Below are 16,029 nucleotides of genomic sequence, written 5' to 3'. Positions count from 1 at the left end.
TCGACTGGTAATCAAGTGGTTTCTACCATGCTCGACATCAACTCATTTATTCGCATGACTAGAATCGTACCAATTTGGGAAGCGGAAATGAAGACCCTGGATCTAGTTTCCACCATCCAGGCTGCGAGGAGTTTTGTATTCATTATATAGTAGACCAATCATAAACAGATGGCTGCGCCCATACTGTGTCTACAAAAGTCTATGATTATGATGTACTACAAGATCATTCCTGTATCAGAGTAGTTAGTCTGTTAGTTAAAGTTTTTGATCTGAGTATGGGAATGCCTACCTCAGCGATGATATAATCTTATACATGTATTTTGTGTTGAAAATTGCAGGTTCTGACCAGGCTCTCCTCGAGATGATCCTTGAAATGATAAAGCGCTTCACCCTTCCTAGATAAAACAAAACCCTAATCTACTACAGGCTTCGCACTTTAGGGGGCAATCTGTTACACTAAAAAATGTCACCATGGTCATGAATAGTTAGTATGGCTCTATCAACAGTCATGCTATCCTCCTGGGCAAGTCTTATGCCTCTGCTTGTCATGTCAAACTCCAAAAAAGAGAGAAAGTCTTGTATAAATGTATTTATCTCTGGGGACGCAGGTTCTCTCAACCTTACCTGCGGGGACGCTCCCAATGTTCACAAAAGCTGCGTCCAAAGACGCTCTGTATGTAAAGGGACAGGTGCGTCCCCCTGTAAAGGTTAGAATGCGCAAGTTTCATCTTTAAAAAGTTACTTGTGGTCATTTCTAGAGCATTCTAGATGGTTGTTCGACGTGTATTGGGCGCCTCCAGATGGTTCATGCACTCCTATCAAAGAGGAACTTATCCCATCAATAAGGGAGCTATCCCACCCAAAGAGGGGATTATCCCATTGATGGTGGACCTGATTAACCTCCTCTTGAGTACTATAAATACAGGCATTGGGCCAGAAGGAGAAGAGGTTGAAAGCTATAGATTTCTAAGGGTAAATGCTGCAGGAATTAGGACTCCCATTTAGAAGCTTGTGAGGAGAGATTGTCATCTTTACTTGTTCTATTTGGAAGTGGGTGAGCTTTGTCAAAGTAGAGGAAGACTCTTGTGGACCCTGGAAGGAGCTTGCACAACACCAAGGCTCAGGTTGTAATGGTTCCTTTTGATTACCTTTAATGCAAATTGGTCCATTCTTCTCAATAACTTGTTGTTAATGGGTTATTTCATGTACTCCTTGGTCTATATGTTGAATATGCTTTGTTTTATGTTATAATCAGGTGCTATTTAATTGTTTGACTGTTGGTGATTACAGGTTTTGGAGAAAAGGAGGAGCTCATCCAGATCAACAAAGCTTGGACTTCTACAACAGCGTTTGGACAAAGGTAAGAACGAAACACTTGATTTCTCATATCATAATGTATGTTTAGAGAAGGATAGCTCCAGTTTGTTTTGTTTGTCATGTTTCATTTTTTAACGAGGCTGATACAAGAAAAAACTATCCTCGTCCCTGATTCATTTTTTAATGAGGTTGACTCAGTAAAAAGAACTATCCTCTGACCAACTGATTCATTTTTTAACGAGGTTGACACAGTAAAAGGAACTTTCCTCACAACTCCTACTTTCTACAATCTAGGTTCGCAGGTAACAAATAGGCTCATTCTTCTCTCTTTTCCCCCACCATTTCTGGCAAGTACCTCTTTATTTTTAACAAGCTTGAGGAGGATAACATATGCTTGATTATAAGCTCATCCTTCGGATGAGTCCAACCTAGTTTTGATTCGAACCCTAGGAAGGAGTGGTTCGTTCCTGTTTGTAATTGAACAGGTCCTTTACTGTGAAAGTTTAACGAGCCCAATATAGGAGAAACTCGGCGTTTTTCAATTTTAGAGAGTCTGAAAAACTTAAGAAGACTCCAGGTTGAACTTTTTCGTAGATTTGTGTCCCTCAAGCCCGAAAAAGTATAAAATAATACCTGGGGGAACCACTTGATCTTGCGACCAAGGAGTACTTTCATAATTAGTGCCACTGACCTGAAAAGTAAAAAGCGATCAAGGACACGTCGTTTTATTTCCGTATCGAGTTTGAAACGACAAAAACCCGGCAATCTTTTCCTGATTTTACGGTCAGAAAAGAGCTATAAGGGGACCGTCTTTTAATTCCGTTTTAACGAGTGTAAAAGAAACGCTCAGAAATCTTTTCATGTTTTAGGAGTCTGAAAAGGGCTTAAAAGAGAACTCCAAGGTTTCACTTTTTCGTAAGTTTTAACGAGTTCGAAAAAATGATAAAAATGTACTCATGGTTTTCACTTTTTCGTAAGTTTTAATGAGTTCGATCCTGGTTCTCTCAAACTTACCTGCGGGGACGCTCCCAATGTTCACAAAAGCTGCGTCCGAAGACGCTCTGTATGTAAACGGACAGGTGCGTCCCCCTGTAAAAGTTAGAATGCGCAAGTTTCATCTTTAAAAAGTTACTTGTGGTCATTTCTAGAGCATTCTAGAAGGTTGTTCGACGTGTATTGGGCGCCTCCAGATGGTTCATGCACTCCTATCAAAGAGGAACTTATCCCATCAATAAGGGAGCTATCCCACCCAAAGAGGGGATTATCCCATTGATGGTGGACCTGATTAACCTCCTCTTGAGTACTATAAATACAGGCATTGGGCCAGAAGGAGAAGAGGTTGAAAGCTATAGATTTCTAAGGGTAAATGCTGCAGGAATTAGGACTCCCAGGAGGATAGCATGACTGTTGATAGAGCCATACTAACTGTTCATGACCATGGTGACATTTTTTAGTGTAACAACCCCCTTCTCATGGATTTTTAAAATTTAACATAGACAGGGCTTCAAAAGGGAATCCGAGAGAAGCTGGTTATGGAGGGGTCTTGAGGGACGAGGAAGGAAACATACAAGTCATCTTCCACAGTTATCTAGGAAAATAAACCAACAATATGGCTGAGCTCATGGCGATAGAATTATTCCTAGAAATACTGCTAAAATACAACATTCACAATGTCATCATTGAGGCTGACTCAGAATTATTCATTAACTCAGTGAAGAGGATAAATGCTGGCACTACTCCTAAGAAAATATCAGAACACTGGCGGCTTCTGCATGTCTACCAAAGAATCCAAGCGCATCTGAAAAGGCTAAGAACTCTTAGGTTGGCGCATGTTCGCAGGGAAGCCAACAAAGTGGCGGGCTGGCTTGCAAGTGAGGGGGTACGAAATAAGCATATCGACTTGTGTTGCTGGTGGGAGGAGATAACAGATGATAGGTTGAAGGAGGAATGCTCATCCAGGGCCATCAACGACCGACAACAGCATCAGGAATTTTCCGAAACAGAGCCACAGAGACGGGGTCTCATTGATCTGGATTCATTATGAAATGTTATGACTTAAGTGAGGTCCTTTTTAGGATGCAAGTCTATGTCGGCCTCCTTAACCCAAGTAATAGCAAACCAGCAGTCTCAGAGGGCTGGTCAGAAGGCAGGATCTTCATCTTCCTTTGGCCCATGAGCCAAAATTCAGATTTTCTCGGCAGGCGCAAAACCCCAGCTTGTATTCATGTGATAGCTTTACTGCCCTCGAGGTGGTTTCCAGTTTATCACACGCTCATTAAGCCGGAAGTAGTTTTTCACAATCAGGAGCGATTCCACTCACCTCGCGACACATGGCTAAGGGTGGGAGGAATTACCACCCTCATCGCGTGCTAACTATCGGGGCTTTTAGTCTGAGCGATATGATCCCTAACCGTTGGATCAAACGAGGACAATCTACGGCCAGGAATGAGCGTGCATGTTGGTGGGTCCGAAACAGTTGTTATGTTTCGAGCTGTTTGCATGACCTCACGGGAATCGCGCGCAATTGGTGGATTTCGGGTGGTAAAAGTGATCACAGGTTATGTCAAAAATGGACCCGATACGATTATAAATTATGGTTTACAGGGTTCATTGGGTCCGAAGTGTTTGTTAAAAGGTGAGCTTGTTGGCCACCTGATATGTTTTTCACCCGTTGGATCTTCAGCTTAGGATCCAACGGTCAGTTTTGGACTACTTGTTTGATTGGGTGGGCCCGCGTCCCTAGGTTCGCTTTGTCGTCTTGCAACCATGGATTGGGGTGGGCCTGTCATTTTGGTGGGCCTCACAGCCGAGGTTGCCGTTTGTACACTATTTCTCCTTTTTAATTGAATAGAAGGATCCGCTCTTGCCTTAGCAAAAAAATAATATCAAGATGGGTGATGACGGTAAGTATAGTATTACTGGTATGGGCACTATTACTTTTTAGAGGGAGCATGCAGCTTCATTCACCTTGAAGAGTGTTATGCATGTACCCGAACTGACAAAGAACTTGGTATCTATTGCCATGCTTGAGGATAGACGTTATGAAGTGATCTTTTCAAAAGGAAAGGTGTTCATTTGACACATAGCCACAGATCAAGTAAAGAAGATATGGATTCAAGTTCAGAATCTCTATAAGATAGAGGTAGAGGATTGTGCTACTTTGAGTTCAAAAGTGGAAAAGGTGTTGAGCCGAGGCATCGGCAAGTTGTGGCATAGGCGCTTGGGCCACTTGCATCATGGGGCTTTGAAGATATTGCAACAAATCTCTACCGGTCTTCCCAAAGGTATGCTTGATCAAGTTGATATATGCAAGGATTGTACTTTGAAAAAATACACCAAGTCTTCCTTTAAAGATAGAGACAGTCGAGCAGAGTCTATTCTGGAGAGAGTCCATTCAAATGTGTGTGGACTATTCTCGACAACATCCACAGCCAAACACAGGTAATATGTTATACTTGTAGATGACTATTCTCGTAAACGTTGGATATTTTTCATGCGGAGAAAGGATCATGCATTCACAAAGATTTGTGAATTCAAAGCATTAGTCAAGAAAGATTCAGGAAATAAATTTAAAGCTCTAAGGAGTGATAACGATGGAGAATATGTATCCAATGAGTTTAAGAACTTCTCTGTAGCAGAAGAGATTAAACGAGAGTTGACGACACCTCATAACCCTCAACAGAATGGGGTTGCTAAGAGTAAGAACAGGAGCATTGTAGGGGCAACAAGGGAAATGTTGCATGATCAGGGCCTACCACTACACTCATGGTATGATGCATGCAATACAACAGCTTATGTTCAAAACCATAGTCCACATCGAATACTTGAGAGTAAAACACCAAAGGAAGCTTATTTCAGTAAGAGGCCAGATGTTGGACACTTCAGGATTTTTGGGTCATCGGTTTTTTTCCATGTGACCAAAGATGCATGGAAGAAGATTGAGCCAACAACATAGTTGAGGATATTTATGGGGTACACTGATACTCCCCACAACTATCGGGTGTACATGCAAACCAGTAGGATGACAGTGGTTCTCATGGATGTCAAGTTTGATGAGGAGAAGGCCATGAGAGTATCCCTTAGGAGGGAGCTTGAGCTACATGCAAAGAAGGAACTTTTAGTTCCTAAGGTTGAGGACTCTTAGATTGATGTGGAGCAGCCACATGAAGAGGTTTCGGAAGTGGAGACATCCACTCAGGCATAGTCTTCCAGAGAGAGAATAAAGCACACCAGAGAGGCTGATAGATTGTTGAATGATGCATGGGAGAATGTGGGAGCACCCTCTTCTCAGCGTAGATAGAGGAGGTCACTAGAGAGGTGAACTGGATACATGGCACTTATGGGTGCATGTGTTTTGACAAAGCCATTTTCATTTCAAGAAACAATGCAACAACCAGTTTGGGTTGATGTGATGGTGGAGTTGTATGACTCCATAGTTCAAAACAATGTTTGGGATGTGGTCCCAAGATTGGAGGACAAGACAGTTGTGAGCTCCTATTGGCTTTACAAGGTAAAGCAAGTTACAGATGGTAGTGTGGAGAAGCATAAGTCCAGATTTGTGGCCCGTGGCTTTTTATAGGTAGAGGGGATTTACTATGATGAGACATTTGCTCCTATTTCAAGGTACTCATCTATCAGATCTATTTTGGCACTATCTGCACAGATGGGTTGGAGTACCCATCATATGGATGGGAAGACTACCTTCCTCAATGGCATGATTGAGGAAGAGGTGTACATAGAGCATCCCAAAGGTTTTGAAACCTTGGACCGTGAGTCACATGTGTGCCGACTCAAGAGAGCGTTGTATGGGTTGAAGCAAGCACCCCATGCTTGGTACACTAGGATAGATAGCTACTTCACTTGATTGGGCTTCATGAAGAGTGAAGCAGGTGCGAACCTGTATCACATAGTGGTGGTAAGTAAGTTATTGATCATTATTCTTTATGTAAATGATCTCATACTGATAGGTGATGAGAATCTCATCAAATATTGCAAGGAGGATCTTGCAAGAGAGTTTGAGATGAAGGACATGGGTCTCATGCATTACTTTCTTGGCATGGAGGTATGGCAAGGAGATGGGGAGTTGTTTTTTTCTCAAGGCAAGTATGCCAATGAGATACTCAAGAGATTCTGCATGGAGAGCAGTAAACCCATGGAGACTCCTCTAGCTGGTAACTGGAGAAGGAGGATGCTACTTCAGGGGAAGTAATGAAAGGTACTATTTACAGGCAGCTTGTGGGTACACTCATGTATTGGGTGAACACGTGACCAGATATGTGTTATGTAGTTAACCAGCTTAGTCAAGTGATGGTTAAGCCTACCAAGCTATATTGGAAGGAAACAAAGCATGTATTGAGATACCTCAAAGGCACTACTTAGTTTGGATTGTGGTACAGATGGACACAGAGAGTGAAGCTTCAAGGAATCACCGATGCAGAATGGGCAGGGAGTCCATCTGACAAGAAGAGCACATCAAGAGGGATATTTAGTATTGGGTCAGCTACGTTTCTTGGTACAATAGGAAACAAAGATCGGTTGCACTCAATTCGGTAGAGGCAGATTACATGGTTGCAAGTCAAGTAGCATGTGAGGCTATTTGGATGAGGAAGATCCCGGTTGGTTTGTTTGGTAAATAGATGGATCTGACACTAATTTATTGCGATAACCATAGTTGTATCAAACTCTCTGAAAATATATTTTTTCATGATCTATCCAAGCATATAGATATCTGGTATCATCATCTCAGAGATTGTGTATTGAGGTGGATCATGTTGTTAGATTACATTCCCATGGAGGAGCAAGATGCTGACATCTTGACAAAGGCATTGCCAAAATGAAAATTCGATTTTCACAGAGACAGGATCGGGGAAGTGGATAATCCCTTTCTTGTTGAGAGAGAGTGTTGAGAAATGGCAACAGAAAATTCCAGTTTAATTTGTCCTTGAGTTAAACTATGAATTAAAATATAATTCTTTTCTCGTAGCAATTTGAAAATAATTAATTAAGTTTCATTAACTTAATTAATTTAGAAAATTCGAATTGGAAGTCTTTTAGAAGACATGTATATGTTCTCCCTAACTTATAGGCATTAAGGATGAGTTATGAATGAGTTGTAATTAGTTAACTCAGTTTATTGAGTTAAGTCAAGTTAAATTACTTCGAATTAGTTTCAGGAACTAATAGTGAGTAAACAGTCAGTTGGGACACTAGTGAGCTAATTAGTGCTACTCTAGTTAACTGAAGATTACACCATCAAAAACTCATGCAGGTTGATTATGAGAAAGACCCAGTTGAGACTAGAGTGTAGGGACAATGTACTATTTGTTTTAGATTTTTCTAACTTGCACTGATAGTGCATACAATCAGGAACTGATCCTTGAGGGATTGCACTAGTTTTAGAGGCTTTATTTTCCTTTAAATACAAGCTACTTTTCATAGGAATTACATATTGGAATAGAGACTTGGAGAACTTGTGAATTGGCTAAGCTTTGGCCTTGAGCTTGCTTATGAGTTGGAGATTGAATTTGCTGAGTGATAGGATTGTTCTTGAGAGAAAGCATTGTAATTTCATCTTGATTTTCCAGATTAATACAAAACAAATAGTGGGGTTTTGAGTTGTGGCTTTCCACAGATATTTATTGTGTTATGTGCCTTTGATTCTCTTCCTGTATCGATTATTGTTTGCTCAATATTTATGGGCTTCCATTGTATAGAGTGGAAGTAGATTATTGTCTCTTGTTTTAGTAGATTACATGAGCTTGTGAATCTACGGGATTTTATACATGGTATCGGAGCAAGATTGTTTTTTGGGCCGAGAGTTTACAGAGAATTTATAAGAATTTATGTGAAAAAATTTTAGAAACAAATTGTAGATTTAGATTCCTTTGGAAAATATACCCAAATTCAAAAAACAAAATCGTCCAAATTGGAGTTGAGATGAGGGAGATATTGCTAATTTAAAATCAGCTCTCTAGAGGAGATTTCGAATTTTGAGTTTCTGGGTTACAAGTGAAAGTCGAATTTGCATACATACTTCAGGATAAGCAAATGGAGTTCCATGGGTTGAGGCTTGAGTATGCCTTGGAAGGCAGCTCAAATTTTATAGCTTGGATGGATAGGATGGAGGCGGTGCTCGAAGATAATGGCTTGAAGGAATTCATTGATCAAGAAGTCCCCAAGCCAACAGCCACAGATGCACAGAACTTGGCCGAATGGGAGAACTATGTGGTGAAGGCAAGGTGGATAATCCTTGAGGGAGTTTGACACCACATTGTCTCGAGTCTCCATGGAAAGGAAACTTTGCATGCTATGTGGAAAACATTGACAAACCTGTATTAGAATAGCAGTGATCAAAGGAAGTTGGCACTGAAGGATAAACTTCGTAAAATCAATATGGAGAAAGGCAAGACAATTCCAAAGTACTTGACCAAGTTCACTCAATGTTGGGATGAACTTGGAAGTGTTGGAATCACAGTTGCCAAGGATAATATGGTGAGCCTTGCTCTTCTTGGACTCCCAAACAGTTGGCATAGTTATCAGGACTCTGTCAATGGTCAGTAGAAGCTGCCAGATTGGGAATGACCATGGTTGGATTTGATGTAGGATGAGATCAGGAGGAACACCAGGGATGGCTCTTCATCAAATACTGGTGATGAAGAGGACTATGCCTTAGCGATTAAGGGAAGGAAGGGGAAAGTTAAAATTTCTCGTTCCAAATCAGATTCTTATCATGGAGGTAAGAAGAAGGACATGATGAAAGTTAAATGCTTTCATTGTCACAAGATGGGTCACTTTGCTACAAATTTTCCATTGAAGAAGTCCAAGGAGAAGCCCTCAAGAGGAGCAGTGGGTGAGGCTTTGGCCTCCCAATTCGAATTGGACTTTTCTCTCATTGCATGCATGGTGTTTTCAATGATGGGAAGTGTCTAGTACTTAGACAATGGATCTTATTTCCACATGACTGGCGACAAAGATTTATTCAATGAACTAGAGGAGAAAGATCTCAAGATCCATATCGAGTTGGTTGATGACGGTAAGTATAGTGTTACTAGTGTGGGCACTATTATTTTTCAGAGGGAGCATGCTGCTCCACTCACCTTGAAGAATGGTACACCTGTATCCGGACTAACAAAGAACTTGGTATCCATTGTCATGCTTGAGTATAGAGGCTATGATGTGATCTTTTCAAAAGGAAAGGTGTTCCTTTGACACATAGCCATGGGTCAACTAAAGAAGATGGGGATTCGATTTTAGAATCTCTATAAGATAGAGGTAGAGGATTGTGGTGCTTTGAGTTGAAAAGCAAAAAATATGTTGAGTCGAGACATCGGCAAGTTGTGGCACAAGCGCTTGGGCCAATTGCATCATGGGGCTTTGAATATATTACAAAAAATCTCTATCGGTATCCCCAAAGGTACACTTGAGCAAGTTGATACATGCAAGGGTTGTACTTTGGGAAAATACACCAAGTCTTCCTTTGGAGATAGAGACAGTCGAGCAGAGTCTATTCTGGAGAGAGTCCATTCAGATGCGTGTGGACCATTCTCGACAACATCCATGGCCAAACACAAGTATTAGGTTATACTTGTAGATGACTATTCTCGTAAATGCTGGATATTTTTCATTCATAGAAAGGATCATACATTCACAAAGTTTTGTGAATTCAAAGCATTGGTCGAGAAAGAGTCAGGAAAGAAGGTTAAAGCTCTATGGAGTGATAACAGTGGATAATATGTCACCAATGAGTTTAAGAACTTCTGTGCAGTGGAAGGGATTAAACAAGATTTGAAAGCACCTCACAACCCTCAATAGAATGGGGTTACCAAGAGGAAGAATAGGAGAATTGTAGGGGTAGCAAGGGCGATGTTGGATGAAAAGGGCCTACCACTACACTTGTGGGTTGAGGCATGCAACACAACAGTTTATGTTCAGAACCATAGTCCACATCGGATACTTGAGATTAAAACACCAAAGGAAGCTTATTCGAGTAAGAGGCTAGATGTTGGTCACTTCAAGATTTTTGGGTCATTAGTTTATTTTCATGTGACCAAAGATGCACGGAAAAAGATTGAGCCAACAACATAGTTGAGGATCTTTGTGGGGTACACTGATACTCCCCACAAATATCGGGTGTACATGCAAACCAGTGAGATGACAGTGGTTCGCATGGATGTCAATTTTGATGAGGAGAAGGCCATGTGAGTATCCCTTGAGAGGGAGCTTGAGCTACATGCGAAGGAGTAACTTTTAGTTTGTAAGTTTGAGGAGCCTTAGATTGATGTGGAGTAGCCACATGCAGAGGTTCTAGGAGGGGAGACATCCACTCAAGCAGAGTCTTCCAGAGAGGTAAGAAAGCACACTAGAGAGGCTGACAGATTGTTGGATGATGCATGGGAGAATGTGGGAGCACCCTCTTCTTAGTGTAGACAGAGGAGGTCACCAGAGAGGTACATTGGATACATGGCACTTATGGGTGCATGTGTTGTGACAGAGCCATCTTCCTTTCAGGAAGCAATGTAGAAACTAGTTTAGGGTGATGTGATGGTGGAGGAGTATGACTCCATAGTTTGAAATAGTGTTTGGGATGTGGTCCTAAGACTGGAGGACAAGTCAGTTGTGAGCTCCCGTTGGCTTTACAAGGTAAAACAAGCTACAGATGTTAGTGTGGAGAAGCATAAGGCCAGATTTGTGGCCCGTGGATTTTCATAGGTAGAGGGGATTGACTATGATGAGACCTTTGCTCTTGTTTGCAAGGTACTCATCTATCAGATATATTTTGGCACTATCTGCACAGATGGGTTGGAGTATCCATCAGATGGATCTGAAGACTGTCTTCCTTAATTGCATGATTAAGGAAGAAGAGTACATAGAGTAGCCCGAAGGTTTTGAAACCTTGCACCGTGAGTCACAAGTGTACCGAATCAAGAGAGTGTTGTATGGGTTGAAGCAAGCACCCCATGCTTGGTACACTAGGATAGATAGCTACTTCACTGGGTTGGACTTCACAAAGAGTGAAGCAAATTTGAACCTGTATCACATAGTGGTGGAAAGTAAGTTGTTGGTCATTGTACTTTATGTAGATGATCTCTTACTGACAGGTGATGAGAAGCTCATCAAATATTACAAGGAGGATCTTGCAAGAGAGTTTGAGATGAAGGACATGGGGCTCATGCATTACTTTCTTGGCATGGAGGTATGGCAGGGAGATGGGGATTTTTTTTTTCTCAAGGCAAGTATGCCAATGAGATACTCAGGAGATTCCACATGGAGAGCAGTAAACCCATGGAGACTCCTCTAGCTAGTAACTGGAGGAAGGAGGATGCTACTTCAGGGGAAGTAGTGGAAGCTACTGTTTATAGGCATCTTGTGGGTTCACTCATGTATTTGGTGAACACATGACCAAATATGTGTTATGCAGTTAACCAACTTAGTCAAGCGATGGTTAGGCCTACCAAGCTGTATTGGAAGGTGACAAAGCATGTATTGAGATACCTCAGAGGCACTACTCAGATTGTATTGTGGTACATACGGACAGAGGGAGTGAAGCTTCAAGGCTTCACTGATGCAGATTTGGCGGTGAGTCCATCTCACAAGAAGAGCACATCAGGAGGGATCTTTAGTATTGGGTCAGCTACAGTTTCTTGGTACAATAGGAAACAGAGATCGGTTGCACTTAGTTCGGTAGAGGCAGAGTACATGGTTGCAAGTCAAGTAGCATGTGAGGCTATCTGGATGAGGAAGATCTTGGTTGGTTTTTTTGGTCAACAGATGGATCCAACAATGATTTATTGTGATAATCATAGTTGTATCAAACTCTCTGAAAATCTAATTTTTCATGATTGGTCCAAGCATATAGTTATTCGATATCATCATCTCAGAGATTGTGTATTGAGGTAGATCATGTTGATAGATTACATTCCCACAGAGGAGCAAGATGTTGAGATCTTGACAAAGGCATTGCCAAGATGTAAATTCGAGTTTCACAGAGACATGATCGGGGTAGTGGATAATCCATTTCTTGTTGACAAGGAGTGTTGAGAAATGGAAACAAGAAATTCTAGTTTAATTTGTCCTTGAATTAAACTGTGAATTAAAATAGAATTCTTTTCTCATAGCAATTTGAATTTAATTAATTAAGTTTAAATAACTTAATTAATTTAGGAAATTCAAACTGGAAGTCTTTTAGAAGACATGTATATGTTCTCCCTAACTTATAGGAGTTAAGGATGAGTTATGAATGAGTTGTAATTAGTTAACTCAGTTTATTGAGTTAAGTCCAATGAAATTAGTCCCAATCTATTTCAGGAACTAATAGTGAGTAAATAGTCAGTTGGGACACTAGTGACCTAATTAGTGCTACTCTAGTTAACTGAAGGTTACACCATCAAAAATTCATGCATGTTGATTCTGAGAAAGACCCAATTGAGACTAGAGTGCAGTGATAGTGTACTTTTTGGTTTAGATTTTTCTAAGTTGCACTGATAGTGCATGCAATCAAGAACTGATCCTTGAGGAATTGTGCTATTTTTAGAGGCTTTATTTCCCTTTAAATACAAGTTATCCTTCATAGGAATTACGCATTGGAATAGAGACTTGGAGAGCTTGTTAATTGGCTAAGCTTTGGCCTTGAGCTTGCTTATGAGTTGGAGATTGAATTTGCTGAGTGCTAGGATTGTTCTTGAGAGAACAAGCATTGTAATTTCATCTTGATTTCCCAAATTAATACAAAACAGATAGTAGGATTTTGAGTTGTGGCTTTCCCCAGATATTTATTGTGTTATGTGCCTTTGATCCTCTTCCTCTATTGATTATTGTTTGCTCAATATTTATGGGTTTTCGCTGTGAAGAGTAGAAGTAGATTCTTGTCTCTTGTTTTAATAGATTACATGAGCTTGTGAATCTACAAGATTTTCTACAAGTAATCTATGATTCATAAATGAGTACTTGTGTACTAAATGTTTTTCCATCTGAATGGAGCGTTTTTGTTATTAGTGTCTACTCAAGAAAGGATAATACTCCCTTTGATGAAATATGGGCTCAATGTATCTTGGAAGAAAAAATATTGAAGGTGAAGGAAGACACCAAATCAAATGAAAAGTCTCAAGAGAGAAGTTTGGAAAGTCCAAAGGAAAACAAGATATGTCCAACATACAATGCTATGGATGCAATGAATATGGTCATTTTAAGAGGGATTGTCCAAAGAATAAAAACAAAAAAAAAGAAGGAAAGGAATGGAACTCACATAGCTAAAGAAAAAGAAGAACCTGAGAAGAAGCCGAAAGGTGAAGATCCCAAGGATATATACTATTGAAGGAGCTCCACCTCTAATAATATTATTCACAGTTTGCCTTTATTTAGAAAGTAGTAGTTAGAGTAGCATGCACCATTGCATTCTCTAGAAGATTTTTGGTTTTTGTAAGGCATGGAATCATAAAAGGAATCATATGATAGTAGAATATTTAGAGTCTACATGATCAATTTGCTTTGGAAGAACTCATATAGCTGGAAAGAATGAGAAGATTTGAACCATCTCACATATCACAGTTCATCCAAGAATTTTCTAACATAATGTTAGAGGTAGTCATCTTGCAAAAAGGATCACCATGATCCTCCAATAAGAACCATCATTTAGGTAAGGTTATTTAATATTTGGAAGAAGCATTATGACATGACTAGTATATTCCACTTAATATGGAAACAATAGTCTTGAAGGATGAAGGCATGCAAATGGTTGAGTTGGAGTGTGAAAGGCATAATTGAAGTATTTCTCCCCTTAGAAAGGTAAACTTATCTTAGATAAAGATAGAAGCAATCTCATTCAAAGGAAGGATGGTTAGATGGTTTTATGAAAGAAAAGGTATGCATGTCTTTAGCAACTCTTCTTTAGAAGGTTTAGTGTTAGTTAGCTAAACAAATCCCTACACTACTAGCCCTTTCAGCATCAGCCCGCAGAGCGCAGACTGAAGTCTCACCCGAAGCAGTATGAGGGGATGCTGGAACCAATTTTCCACACCCTTGAGATGGATGTGATGTCGGTTTATTCCAACTATACTTGCCTTCACGCATGTTGTTTATCCCTCTGTTCTACCCTTCAGTACCTTCACAAAATGTTATAATTGGCTTCTACGCAGCCCTAACCAAGGGCTGATATGCTTTCGTGCTACTAGGGCAGTGAACTGTGATATTCCCCAAACTACGATGTGTAGGTTTTAACCCTGTACAGAAATTACCTGCATACGAATTCTAAAACACAAAATAAACAATGTGAGATCATAACACATAAAACACATATACACAGATATTTTCCCCTAGATCCCAAAACTGGGACTACTAGCTTGATTTTTCATTAAATTCCTTTCAATGTTACAATACATATTTATACATGCTGAAGCATCCAATACCATGGACCAAAAAACCATCGCATCCAAAACCATGGACCGAAAACCATCGCGTCCAAAACCATGTGTGAAAAATATGCACAAAACCATAAGTAGGTCCACCCAACCTAATATGGGGTCCAAAAAACAAAATTTTCTGGGGCACTGCCCTGGACCCCATAGAGGGGGGTTACCTACACCCCTCAAACCCCCTGTGACCCCCCCACTAAGCAATTAGCACAAAAAAGGGGGGGCTCTGGCCCCCCCTCTAACTCCCCGGTTAACTACGTGGGCTAGTTGTGGAAAGAATATAACACAACCCAACATTCTCCCACTTGTTGTTTTCTTTCAATAGGGGGCCACAAGAGAGCTTAGTCATTTATCCAGCCCTGCAACACCTATTGTTTCTCTACACCAAGAGAACTTCTCAGAGCTCATAGATTTTTTCAATGCATCTGCAGTATTCTTCAAAGTGTCCACCTTTACCAGCAACACCCTTTTGTCTTCTATCATATCCCTCACAAAGTGATACTGAACATCAATGTGCTTTGTCTTTGAATGATATGCAGGGTTCTTTTCCAAGAAAATTGCACTTTGGCTGTCACAATCAAGCCTTATAGCTCCCTATACTAACCCCATACTTGAACACAATCTCTGCAACCAAACTTCTTCCTTGCTTGCAAGAGTGGTTTCCATGTATTCTGCCTCTGTAGTTGATAGTGCCACTATAGATTGTTTCTTACTCATCCAACTGACTACACCTCCAAATAGGTTAAACACATACCCACTTGTATATCTTCTCTGATCCAAATCTCCAGCCCAGTCTACATCAAAAAAGCCATGAATATCCAACACTCTATGCAATCTTGGTCCTCCTTGGTAGCACAAACCATAATCACTAGTGCCGCGCAAATACCTGAAAACTCACTTCACTGTTGTCCAGTGCTCCTTCCCTGGTTTTGACATAAACCTGCTCAATACTCCTACTACATGTGCAATGTCTGGTCTAGTACAGACCATTGCATACATCAAGCTATCGACTGCACTTGCATATGGAACACGGGACATGTCCTCTTCATCTTCTTATGTCTTGGGACACTGTTCAGTAGATAACTTTGTTGGGTGTGGAGCCTGATTATCTTTTGTATTCAAAGGTTTCAGCCAGATGTATACCCCAAGAAGACTGTACACCCCTCCACGCGAGGGGGTGCGGGGGGGACTTGTCCCCCCTGCGGGGATCCGGGGGGGTAACGGGCCAGCGGTCTCGAAGCTAAAAATAGATGTAAAATTGCCTCGTAAAAGTCTAATAATTTCTAGTCAATCTGGGCCATTCATT

Source organism: Pinus tabuliformis, chromosome 7 (genome assembly GCF_031772625.1).
Source record: "Pinus tabuliformis cultivar Carrire ecotype Pingquan chromosome 7, CPIR1, whole genome shotgun sequence".
In the NCBI taxonomy this organism is placed as follows: Eukaryota; Viridiplantae; Streptophyta; class Pinopsida; order Pinales; family Pinaceae; genus Pinus; species Pinus tabuliformis.
This window is presented reverse-complemented; position numbering follows the sequence as displayed.